Raw genomic sequence first — 13,027 nt, forward strand, 5'->3', positions numbered from 1 at the left:
TTAGGTTAGGTTAGGTTAGGTTAGGTTAGGTTAGGTTAGGTTAGGTTAGGTTAGGTTAGGTTAGGTTAGGTTAGGTTAGGTTAGGTTAGGTTAGGTTAGGTTAGGTTAGGCTAGGTTAGGTTAGGTTAGGTTAGGTTAGGTTAGGTTAGGTTAGGTTAGGTTAGGTTAGGTTAGGTTAGGTTAGGTTAGGTTAGGTTAGGTTAGGTTAGGTTAGGTTAGGTTAGGTTAGGTTAGGTTAGGTTAGGTTAGGTTAGGTTAGGTTAGGTTAGGTTAGGTTAGGTTAGGTTAGGTTAGGTTAGGTTAGGTTAGGTTAGGTTAGGTTAGGTTAGGTTAGGTTAGGTTAGGTTAGGTTAGGTTAGGTTAGGTTAGGTTAGGTTAGGTTAGGTTAGGTTAGGTTAGGTTAGGTTAGGTTAGGTTAGGTTAGGTTAGGTTAGGTTAGGTTAGGTTAGGTTAGGTTAGGTTAGGTTAGGTTAGGTTAGGTTAGGTTAGGTTAGGTTAGGTTAGGTTAGGTTAGGTTAGGTTAGGTTAGGTTAGGTTAGGTTAGGTTAGGTTAGGTTAGGTTAGGTTAGGTTAGGTTAGGTTTTTTTTTTTTTTTTTTTTTTTTTTTTTTTTTTTTTTTTATTAATTACCTAATCAGCCTACTCCCCGGGCGAAGTTTATCCCCGGGCCGTGGATATTCGATCTAGATTGAAACACGAGGTCTTTAAATGTTTATTTCAAAATCTGTAGGTTACATGTTTTACTTCAATGAGTGTTATTATTTATTACATATTGTTCATTAATTATTTACTTAATTACATTGTTTATTTACATAATATCATACATAATATCTTAGTTTACAAATTCAGTATGGCAATACGCTATATCTGGATGCGCCGCCGAGTGGCACGGGCCCTCCCTCTGAACGGTTTTTATCCATGGGAAAGCCCCATCCCCACGGCGTCGTGGTCCGTCGAGTGTGGTGGCATGCTACAGTCCCTGTTCAGTCTGCGGACACTTTCTATAATTTTGTCGCAAAACTCCTCCAAGCATGTCCGAGTGTCGTCGCGGGACACCAGGTATGGGAGCTCGTTTTCATTGAAAGAAATTCCAGTTTTCTCCTCCACCTCGTGCCTCGCGACTCCAAACATTGGGCAGCTAAGCAGACAGTGCAGGGACGTTTGCGGCGTGGTGTTGTCACATGGGCATGACGGGTCTCGCTTTAAATTGAATCTGTGTAGGTAACTGGCAAAAGGCCCGTGGCCCGTCATGATGTGCACTAAGTTTCTGTTTGGTCTGTTTTGTCTAACAAAATTATATGCCGATTTTATATCGGGTAGGAACACCTTAGTCACCAGACCCCGCTCACTCTCCGCATACCTCTGCTCCCACTTCTTTATTGTTTTTTCTCGAATGGCCCTTTTCATGTGGGATATCGGGCATTTTGTGTACGCCGGTTTAGTCTTTAGATTGGTTGCTGCGTTTCTGGCCAATTCGTCAGCTCTCTCATTTCCCGAAAGACCACAGTGGGCCTTTATCCAGTGTAGTCTTATTTCCTTATTGTTTTTCTTTGCTATCTTGAGATTTATTCTTATTTTAGTTATAAGGGGGTGCCATGAGTTGCCATTGGCAACCGCCTGTAGTGTCGATCTAGAGTCCGAGTATATGTCACAGGTTTTGTCGTTTGCGGCATTCATGTCCTTTGTGGCTGCCAACAAGGCGAACGCCTCCGCTTGGAACACTGTGCAATAGGATGAAAGCTTGAATTTCCTGGACTTTATTTCGGCCCCGTTTTTCCACCAGGAAAAAGCGGCGCCGACATCTTTATCGCTTTTGCTTCCGTCCGTAAATATTTGCACTTGTCCCCCCGAGCTCGTCGCCAAGTCCTCCTCGTTTGAAATAAGATTGAATTTTAGCAGTGGCTCCTCGGCGGGATGGTCCATCTTGCAATACTCTGTTTTATTTTCGACCTCGATATCGTCCGAGAGGCCCTCCCAGTGGCCTTTTTTCGCCATGTATAGGGTGGCTACTTCAGTTATACGCAGGTCGAGTGGGAGAGCACCAGAAAGAGCCAGAGCTGCATTCAGAGACACAGTCCTATTCGCCTTTACTATCTTTTGAGTGAAGCCCCTTTGAATAGTATTTAATTTTTTGCGGACACATATTTTTCCGGCTGCCTTGGCCCATGCCGCCGCTGCATAAGTTATAGTGGGTTCCACCACGGCTGTATAAATTGTGGATACTATATCCGGGTGTAGTCCCCAAGTCTGCTTTGCTGCCTTAGCCACCTGTTTGTATAAGTTGGCTGCCTTGACGCAAATCGTTGACACATGTTCATTAAAAGTGAGTTTATCGTCTATTGTCAGGCCAAGAATTTTAATTTTGCTTGCCAGTCCAATTTGGACTCCACTCATTTCCAGCCTTGGGGTGTCATACTTGATTTTATTTGTTATTACCATAGCCTGGGTCTTGCTAGGTCCGAATTTCAGTTTATTATTGTCACCCCATTTCATGGCCAACTCGAGCGCCTTGTTTCCCTTCCTCTGGACTTCCTCTCCACTGTCACCCTCCACTATCACCAGCACATCGTCAGCGAATGCCTGACAATATATATCATTGTCAGACATTTGCCCCAGTATCGGGTCCAGTATAACGTTCCAGAGCAAGGGTCCGCTTATGGATCCCTGCACGCAACCCTTTGTAGTCGATTTTTCTACTTCTTCCCCAGCATATCGAAGCTTAACTTTGCGACTCCGGAGATAGTCATCGTACACCCTTCTCAAGTTGACGGGACATCCTTGTTCGGCAAGGCGCGTGCGTATTTTGGGCCACCATGCATTATCGAAGGCTCCCTCTATATCCAAGGAGATGATTAGTGTTATGAGTTTCCCTTTAAGGTTTTTATGTACTCGATCCATTAGGGTATAGAGGGCGTCCTCAGTACTACGCTGCGGGATGAACCCGTACTGTCTCTTTGATAGCTTAGGCACAAGGTGCCACTTCAGTCTCTCGACCAGCATCTTCTCATAGATCTTTCCCATTACGGGGAGGAGGCCAATGGGTCGGTAAGCTTTTGGTTCTGTGTATTTCGGTCTTCCCGGTTTCCTCAGAATCACGACCGTCGCCTCCTTCCACAGTTTTGGGAAGGATCCAGTCTCCAGGGCTTTATTTACAATGGTTCGGTAAATTCCAGGTTGACTCATAATGGCTCTGTGGCAAATGTCCGCTGTCAGACCGTCCCCGCCCGGTGCCTTTTTGGGATTGAAACTATTTACGGCTCTCTCTAGCTCAAAGTTTGTAAATGGTGGGTCATGAATATCATTATTTCTCGATCCATCATTCGCTCCCTCTGCGTCTGCTCGTACCCGTTTCTGTTCTTCGGTATCCTCACTTGGTTCATCCGGGGGGTAGAATGTCTCAGCTAGAAGCATAGCAGATTCTCTAGAGTCGCAGTATTTACCATTTGCGATAAGAGGAATATCCTCCACTCTTTTTGTCGTGTGGTTCACAACTCTGTATATCCCCTGCCACATTCCCTCTCTTTCCTGCCTAGTACAGAAGTTACGCCAGCTCTGTGTTTTCGCTTCCATGATCATTTTTTCGTATTCTTCTTTTTCTTTCAGATATTCTTGCACTACTTTATTCCTGCGAACTTGTGCCGCGCATCTGATGCGCCTTTTCCTTGTCCTAACCATTTTTCTTCTTCTTTCCAGCTCGTCGTTCCACCAAGGCAAGGTGTTTGTTGGCCTCTTCTTTACTTCTGGAACGGCTTCCTTTGTGGCTGCGATCGTTGCTCCTGTGTATTTTTCTACAATCTCTTCTAGCTGTTCCTTATTGCTCACTTTGTTAATTTTTTCTATATTAACTTGGGCTTCTTCCAAGAGCTCAGATAGTCGTTGTTCGAAGAGTGACCAGTTTGCCTTTTTGGTATTATACTTTCTGGTGGTCCGTTCTGTTTTCCTTCCTTCTGATCTCTCGAGTCTCATTTTAAACGTGATACCGTTGTGGTCGGAGCTCACCAGTCCTTCCTCAACACTCCACTCATCTATGACCGCTAATAGGTCCGCGGTGCATGCAGTAATGTCCACGTAACTTCTGTAGCTTTTTCCCCCCCTCACAGTGTCAAAAGTGGGTATGTTACTATTGTTAAGTATTTCAAAGTTCATACTGTGAAGGGTATCTGCTATTAGGTCGCCCCTGTGGTCGACGTTGGGGCTGCACCACCACGGACTTTTTGCGTTCGCGTCACCGGCCAGAATTATTCTGTTTTTAGCCCTATCGCATATTCTCTGGATTCGGTCGATGTGGTGCTGAACATCTTTTGGATCTGGTTCAAGATAGAAGGAAACCAACGTGATCTCCCATGCCTCCGTACACAGCTTCACTACTACCACATTCGGCGTCGTCCATTCAGGAAACTGAATGACCTCGATCTTTTCGTCAAACACGAAGATCGCAGCTTTCGTCACTGTCGCTCCCGCTTGCTCATGTTGATACACTCTGGCTCCTGACTGTTCCTTGACCCTTCCTTCGGAGCCAGTATATGGTTCTTGAACGAGAGCAGCGAGCATACCTCTGTTTTTAGCCTCTATCCTTAATTCGTTTTGGGCTAGTTCTTTTCTCTGGAGGTTCGCCTGACACATTAAGTAGCCATTCTGTCTCCTGTGGGTGCCCTTAGCAATACGCCACCGTCGATCTTGCCATTGCCTCCCACCTCGCTCTCGTTGGGCAGTCAGTGTCAAACGCGTTGTGGTCAGCATTCACGTTTAGCATTGTACAGTTTACGCACATTGGGGGGTCTCCTGCTTTGTATTTTTGGCAATCTGCCTTTTTATGTTCCTCCCCGCAATGAGCGCAGACCTCTTTCGTGCTTTCACAATATTTCCGCGTGTGACCATAGCCCAAACAATTGGTGCATTGTATCAGTGGTGACTGGTCGTGGACCACCACTCTTTGTAGTTCAACGTGTACTCTTCCCACCTCCACCATTCTTCTCCAGATTGTAGGGGACACTTGTAGTATAATATTCTGCAGGTGAGGGTTTCTTGCTGTCTTACGTCTTTTGACAGTCATCCTTCGTTCCTCCTCTTTAATACCTGAGAATATTTGTTTGTTTTGTGCCTCTATATAGTCGATTATCTCATCGTCTTTATGAATTTGGAGAACGCCCCTCAGCATAACTAGTGGGTCCTTGTATTTCAACGTTTCCACTGTAAGTGTTTTGTCCCCTAGCAGTCTTTCCGTCAGTTCCTTTATTTGGTCTTCCGCTCGGCACCCCACTATCACTTTCTGATCCTTGGTTTTGCGGATGGTATCCAACCGAAGGCCAGTAGTTTTCGGGTCTATTGCCGAGCGAATCCTTTCGTAAACCTCTGAATTTGTTTCTTGGCTAGAGGACTTAACTACTAGCTTATGTAGCTTTGGCTTGTACGTGAGGGGGTGATTTAATCTATTCTGGTTGGTCAAGGTGGTGGGGGGATTTTGTTGTTGGGCTATTTTATTGTTAGCTGCCAGAACGTTGGCGTACGTCCGCTCGATGTTCCGGTCTCTTTCATCAGTTTTTTCAATCTGTGTTTCTATAAGCTCTTTGATTTCTTTTAGCTCTCCTTGTTTTCCTATCCTTTCCCTTAATTCATCGAGCTTCCTTGCGTTTCCCTCGACGTGATGAAGTATCTTCTGCCTTCTTTGTTCGTCTAGGGCGGCGTCTGGTTTTCTTTTGTATTGCTTTATGTTGTCCTGGAGTAATTTGCTGATATCTTCTAGCTTTTTGGTTTCTTTTTCCAACCGCTTTAGATGCTCGTCCATTTCGTGGGTTTTACTTTGCGGTGTGGTGTCTTCTACCACTACCTCGCTTCCCCTTTCCTTTTCCTTCTTCTTATCCTTTCCTTCCTTAGTTTGAGACTCGGCCTCTTTTACCAGTTCATACAGTCTTTTTACCGCCGAGGTAACCGCTGCTTTTATTTCGCCCTTTAGATTTCTGGCAGCGTCAAGCTGGAGAAGAGCGCTCTGTTGGACTGCTGCGGCTTCAGTAAGTCTAGTTTTGTATGACTTCTGCTTTTTTAACCCTTCTGCACTCTGAGCTATAGCTGCTTCCAGCTCTCCTATGCTCTTTCTCACCGCTGGGGTTAAGGTCGGGGTCGGTGGCTGTATAGGAGCCGATCCTTCCCTCTCCTCTATTCCAGTAGCATGGGGTGGCGGGGTGGTGATTTTTGTTGGGGTGCGTATACCAAACATTGTTTATGTTTTATTTTATATGTGAAATAGAGTAGGCTGTGGTGTGTCAAAGTATAATAAAATGCGATCTATCTAATGCGTCTTACTTTTGTATGTTTACAAAAACGTATTGTTCTGGGTTTGTCAAAATTAAATTATTTTTATAATATTTATTTATAATTTCAATATACATAAATGTTCAATGTCCATTCGCAAGAATTATTTAACTTATACTAGGGTCTGCCCCCAATAGGGTGGCAGCCGTCAAAGATGTCAAAAATTATTTTAAAACTTATACTAAGGTCTACCCCCAAAAGGGTGGTAGCCGTGTCAAAATACTTATGTCTAAGAGGGTTTCCAAAAGGATAGCCCCTGTCACTTAACCTAGTGTCGCAGTCCTGATACCCTTCGGGAGCGGTGTATCACTTGTTGTAATAGAAGCGCGCGAGAGGGCCTCCTAACCTTCACCTTTTGTGTATGTGTGTGTGTATGTGTGTGTGTGCGTGTGTGCTTTTGCACGTGTGCAACTACTCGAGGGATCCGCTGCAATCAGCGGAGTCGAGTGAGGTGCTACACTTGTGTTCCTGGACGTGTATTTGTGTATGTGTATTACTGTGCGTGTGTGTGTCAATTCGAATGTCGGAGTGGACAGCCGCAATCTTCTCCCCAGGTCTCGGGGAGTTGAACGAGCCGTCGCACTTATGTGTTTGTGTGTGAATTTATGTCGTAGTGTGTTTGTGTGTGATATCTGTGTGTATGTGTGTGTGAAAGCGTTGCGAGTGGGTTCAATCGACTCGCCTTTTTACGGGGAGTCGATAGAGCCGTCACACGTGTGTGTACCGTAGGGTTGCAGTTTTGCTCCCCCAGGGGGTGTGGTAGTAAGGCGGGGGTAGGGGGTCCGAGGTGCGGTGCACGCGACACGTCCCTATAACCCTTTTCCACCCTAACTAAGCCGAAAATGATGTTATTTTTTGCCTGGCGTGCACCGTTCTATCCAAAATTGGTCTTGCTCTAATATATTAATTATTTACTTTATTAAATTTTTGAAAAATTAAAGTTAAAAATTTTGAATTTGGTTCCCGGTAGGGTTCGACTAGGCGGTCAAAACTCCAGTATACTTTTAGTATACTGGAGTTGGCCTCAAAATCGCGCTAAAATGCACCGTTCCCGAGTTATCCCGCACTTTTCCCCTTTTTTCTTCCCAGGCTCCTGGAACCGTCAATATTGGTCAAAATTTTAAGATGAATATATCAAAATGACAGGCTCGTCGAGATCTATCCCGTGAGCCTATCCGCGATACAAAATACTGGCGGATTCTCCGACCACGTGGCACGTGGAGCTAACTGTTTTGTGACCGTCTAGGTCCGCGGCTCGACTGCGACTGGTTAGGTTAGGTTAGGTTAGGTTAGGTTAGGTTAGGTTAGGTTAGGTTAGGTTAGGTTAGGTTAGGTTAGGTTAGGTTAGGTTAGGTTAGGTTAGGTTAGGTTAGGTTAGGTTAGGTTAGGTTAGGTTAGGTTAGGTTAGGTTAGGTTAGGTTAGGTTAGGTTAGGTTAGGTTAGGTTAGGTTAGGTTAGGTTAGGTTAGGTTAGGTTAGGTTAGGTTAGGTTAGGTTAGGTTAGGTTAGGTTAGGTTAGGTTAGGTTAGGTTAGGTTAGGTTAGGTTAGGTTAGGTTAGGTTAGGTTAGGTTAGGTTAGGTTAGGTTAGGTTAGGTTAGGTTAGGTTAGGTTAGGTTAGGTTAGGTTAGGTTAGGTTAGGTTAGGTTAGGTTAGGTTAGGTTAGGTTAGGTTAGGTTAGGTTAGGTTAGGTTAGGTTAGGTTAGGTTAGGTTAGGTTAGGTTAGGTTAGGTTAGGTTAGGTCAGGTTAGGTTAGGTTAGGTTAGGTTAGGTTAGGTTAGGTTAGGTTAGGTTAGGTTAGGTTAGGTTAGGTTAGGTTAGGTTAGGTTAGGTTAGGTTAGGTTAGGTTAGGTTAGGTTAGGTTAGGTTAGGTTAGGTTAGGTTAGGTTAGGTTAGGTTAGGTTAGGTTAGGTTAGGTTAGGTTAAGGGCCTCATAGCCAAGCGGCTTTGTATGTGACCGTGGTGGGTGTGAGGTTCCGGGTTCGATTCCCGGTCCGAGTGTAAATTTATATTTATTCTCGGCCTTTGGTAGGGCTGTACGGTGCCGGGCGAGTGTTTAAACCGTACATAGTGGGCACAGTTGAGATTCTATAGTGTGCAGTGGGCACCCAACTATATCGATACTCCTGTGTAGGCTTAGAACGTAGCAATACGCTCTAGGCCGAGGGTGGCAATTACAAGTGGTTAAGTAATTGGACATTCCTTTTGAAAGGGCCTCATAGCCAAGCGGCTTTGTATGTGACCGTGGTGGGTGTGAGGTTCCGGGTTCGATTCCCGGTCCGAGTGTAAATTTATATTTATTCTCGGCCTTTGGTAGGGCTGTACGGTGCCGGGCGAGTGTTTAAACCGTACATAGTGGGCACAGTTGAGATTCTATAGTGTGCAGTGGGCACCCAACTATATCGATACTCCTGTGTAGGCTTAGAACGTAGCAATACGCTCTAGGCCGAGGGTGGCAATTACAAGTGGTTAAGTAATTGGACATTCCTTTTAAGGGCCTCATAGCCAAGCGGCTTTGTATGTGACCGTGGTGGGTGTGAGGTTCCGGGTTCGATTCCCGGTCCGAGTGTAAATTTATATTTATTCTCGGCCTTTGGTAGGGCTGTACGGTGCCGGGCGAGTGTTTAAACCGTACATAGTGGGCACAGTTGAGATTCTATAGTGTGCAGTGGGCACCCAACTATATCGATACTCCTGTGTAGGCTTAGAACGTAGCAATACGCTCTAGGCCGAGGGTGGCAATTACAAGTGGTTAAGTAATTGGACATTCCTTTTAAGGGCCTCATAGCCAAGCGGCTTTGTATGTGACCGTGGTGGGTGTGAGGTTCCGGGTTCGATTCCCGGTCCGAGTGTAAATTTATATTTATTCTCGGCCTTTGGTAGGGCTGTACGGTGCCGGGCGAGTGTTTAAACCGTACATAGTGGGCACAGTTGAGATTCTATAGTGTGCAGTGGGCACCCAACTATATCGATACTCCTGTGTAGGCTTAGAACGTAGCAATACGCTCTAGGCCGAGGGTGGCAATTACAAGTGGTTAAGTAATTGGACATTCCTTTTAAGGGCCTCATAGCCAAGCGGCTTTGTATGTGACCGTGGTGGGTGTGAGGTTCCGGGTTCGATTCCCGGTCCGAGTGTAAATTTATATTTATTCTCGGCCTTTGGTAGGGCTGTACGGTGCCGGGCGAGTGTTTAAACCGTACATAGTGGGCACAGTTGAGATTCTATAGTGTGCAGTGGGCACCCAACTATATCGATACTCCTGTGTAGGCTTAGAACGTAGCAATACGCTCTAGGCCGAGGGTGGCAATTACAAGTGGTTAAGTAATTGGACATTCCTTTTAGTACGCGTCGAGCTGTCGTAGCGGCAACTGCGTTTTCGTTCGCTCCGCGGCTATAAAAATCCTATGTGGGATTTTTGTGTCTGATAATTTTGTGAATGGTTTCATAAGATTCAGGAATTAATACTGATCATTTTGATGTGTGTGTGAACCTTGTAAGTTATAAACATTAATAACTACAAGGCATAAGTGAGTGGGAAATTGACCCGGTGTGTTTGTGTTGTTTTTGTCGTGACGACGTATAAGTTTTTAGAACTTATTCTATGTGTTGGATTGCAGTGACTATGTGAGTACTTTTATTTTTAAAATCGGCTCACAGAGTTGGCTAAAAAATTACTTTTAGTTTTGAGGTGGTTTTTAAACCATATTATTTCGGAGGGTGGTCTGATGACCTAGAAGAGATAACCATCGCCTTCGTCTCAATAAGGCGGTTTGATTGGTATCAACATAGTCTGGTTTGGAGCAGGGAGGGCTGAGATATTGATGTTAGCATCATTCATCATTTATGTTACAATATACGACGCCATCTTGTCGTAAATTTGGTGTCAAGTGAGGCGCTGTGACGCGTCGGTGTTGGCGGACGTCTCTCACACCGCAGTGAGTGAACGTGGAAGATTTACACCGAAGTGGATTAAGACATTATATTTAATTTTAAGTCTAATTTTAATTTTAATTTTAATTTTAATTTTGATTTTAATTTTAAGTTAGAGTTAATCTTTATTTAATTTAGTTTTGTGTGGTGTATTATATTATTTATATTATTTCATTGTATTCATCCATTTCATACATGCATCTTCATTGATGAGGAGGATTATGGGGAGGTTTCCGTCGTCGTCCGATAGTGACGACGATGTGCCTATTGGCACTTGTTTTAGAAAGCGGGGTCATGCTAAGAGCCCAGGGCGGGATGGGAAGGGAAGTTCTTCTCCATCTTCTCCACCTGCCAAGGGTAAGCCACCAAAAAAGGCGGCTTCTCATGTGGTGGGTTTGGAGGTGGCGCAGAGTGAGTTGCGGGATCTTGAGGCCTGGCCTCTCCCTGGAGAGGAAAAGCGTGGTGCTGGGGGCCATTTACAGGATGGGGCCTCAGCAAGCTCAGTGAAGGCTCCGGACGGGCCCCTCTCATCATGGGAGGATTACGAGGACGCAGTGGTTCTCTTGGGGGTTCCTGAGATCAAGGAGAAGTCGGCTGCCCGGGTTCACCAAATCATAGAGATTGCGGTGAAGTCGGGCAACCTTAAAGGTAAGTTTGTGCGCGACCTAAAGGTTGCGGCGAAAGATATGGGCGAGATGGTGGAGGATCTCGCCGACAGATGCCTCAGGGGGGATGAGGATAGGCGTCTCCAAAGAGACAATGTTCGCCTGAGGGCCCAGGTAAAAGACCTGGGTCTGGAGCTTGCGGCCCTTAGGAGGGATTTTAATGAACGCACTGCGCACTTTGCGCAGGCAAAGGGACACTCCGTGTCGGTGGAGGGTCCCTCCACTCCAGATGCCCTCCGTCAAATGATGGAGGGGCTTTTGGACGGGGTGAGGGAGAATCTTATGGGGGATGTGATGCGGGCTGTTGGGGGCATGTTGGATGCCAAGCTTGCGGGGATTGGGGACAGGCTCCTCCCTGAGCCTGTGCTGCGTCCTCCGCTGGCGGCATCGGCCCGTAGTCAGAACCCCGAGCGTTTTGTAGAGAGGGGGGGCCCGGGGGCCCCGAATTTAACGGGGCCCCAGGGCTCAAGGACCCGTGAGGGTTCATTGGGGGGTCGGGGCACGGTGGCTCCGAATGTGGTGGGGACCCAGGGCCCCGAAGTTTTTGAGGGGAGCAGAGTCCCGGAGGCCCCAGGTCTTTTGGGGCCCCAGGGCTCTGGGGGTCCTGGTGACGGAAGCTGGGCGACCGTCACCAAAAAAAAGAAGAAGGGAAAAGGAAAGGGGAAGAAGAGTGGTTCTCCCGCTGCGCCGGTCCTTCCCCCTGTGAGTGGGGGAAGTGGCCGTGTGGGCCAGGCACAGGACCATGGAGTGGGTCACGGCGCAGGGCCCTCGGCTGGGCGGTCTGTCAGGGTGCAGCCTTCGCTCACTCCGCCGAAAACTTCCGCAGTGGTCATCACATTGCGGAGGGAGGCGGTGGAGCGGGGGGTGACGTATGCCGACGTGTTAACCAAGGCCAGAAATGGTATTAGCCTGGCTGAGATTGGTATCGCAAGTATCAGCATCCGGCTAACAGCAACGGGAGCTCGGATGCTGGAGGTGCCGGGGGTTGACAGGGAGGAGAAGGCTGATGCCCTGGCGGCTAGGCTTCGTGTGGTGCTGTCGGAGGAAGCCTTGGTGGGGAGGCCCGTCAAATGTGCGGACCTCCTTATTCGGGACCTCGACGACAGCATCACTGAGAGGGATGTGACGGAGGCGGTGGCTGCCATGGGTGGGTGCCTGGCTGAAGCGATCAAGCCAGGTAACATTTGGAGGCGTGGGATACGGGGCTTGGGGGAGATGTTCCTCCTGTGTCCGGTCGCCGCCGCCGAGAAAGTGTGCCAAGGAAAGCTCCTCATTGGGTGGAGCTCCTGTCGGGTTGAAATCCGAGAGGATCGCCCTTTGAGGTGCTTTAAGTGCCAGGAGTTTGGTCACGTGCGGGTCACCTGTACCTCGGCGGTGGACATGGCGGAGGCGTGCTTTAGATGTGGGGTTGTAGGTCACAAGGCCCATGAGTGCAGCTCGAAAGAGCTGCATTGTGTGGTCTGCTCAGCGGCTGGGAAGCCGGCAGACCACAAAATGGGGGGTAGGGCCTGCAACCCTCCAAGGCGGAGGGGGGCCCCGTATGCCCCTGTAGCGTCCAGCACGGTGGTGGGGAATGCTCCCATGGAGGTTGGTGTAGAGCTGTCAAACAAATAAAATGTCTGACAGCCTTACTAGCCTCCTTCAGGGGAATTTAAGGCGCTCCGCTGCGGCTCAGGACTTGTTCCTGCAGTCGATGGCGGAGTGGGGGGTGATGGCGGCCGTTGTTACTGAGCCCTACTATGTGTCGCGACAGAGCTCATGGGTGGGGGACCTTCGAGGTGATGCGGCTGTGATTGCTCGGCCGCATGGACCTCCTCTCTCTCTAAGAGAGAGAGGTTCTGGGTTTGTTCTGGCTGATTGGGGGGAATGGACGTTCGTCGGAGCGTATTTTTCCCCCAATGAGCGTCTGAGCCATTTCGAGGGTTTCCTTGATGCCATGGGCCTGGCCATACGGGGGGCTCTTCCGCGGCCCCTTATCCTCATGGGAGACCTTAATGCGAGGTCTCCCACCTGGGGTGACAGGGTGTCGTGTCGGAGGGGCCCGGTTCTGGAGGAGTGGGCGGCGGAGTTGGGCCTCGTATTCTTAAACGAGGGAACGGAGCCCACCTGTGTCCGCCCACAGGGCA

This window comes from Pieris napi, chromosome 21, assembly GCF_905475465.1.
Source record: "Pieris napi chromosome 21, ilPieNapi1.2, whole genome shotgun sequence".
NCBI classification, from domain to species: Eukaryota; Metazoa; Arthropoda; class Insecta; order Lepidoptera; family Pieridae; genus Pieris; species Pieris napi.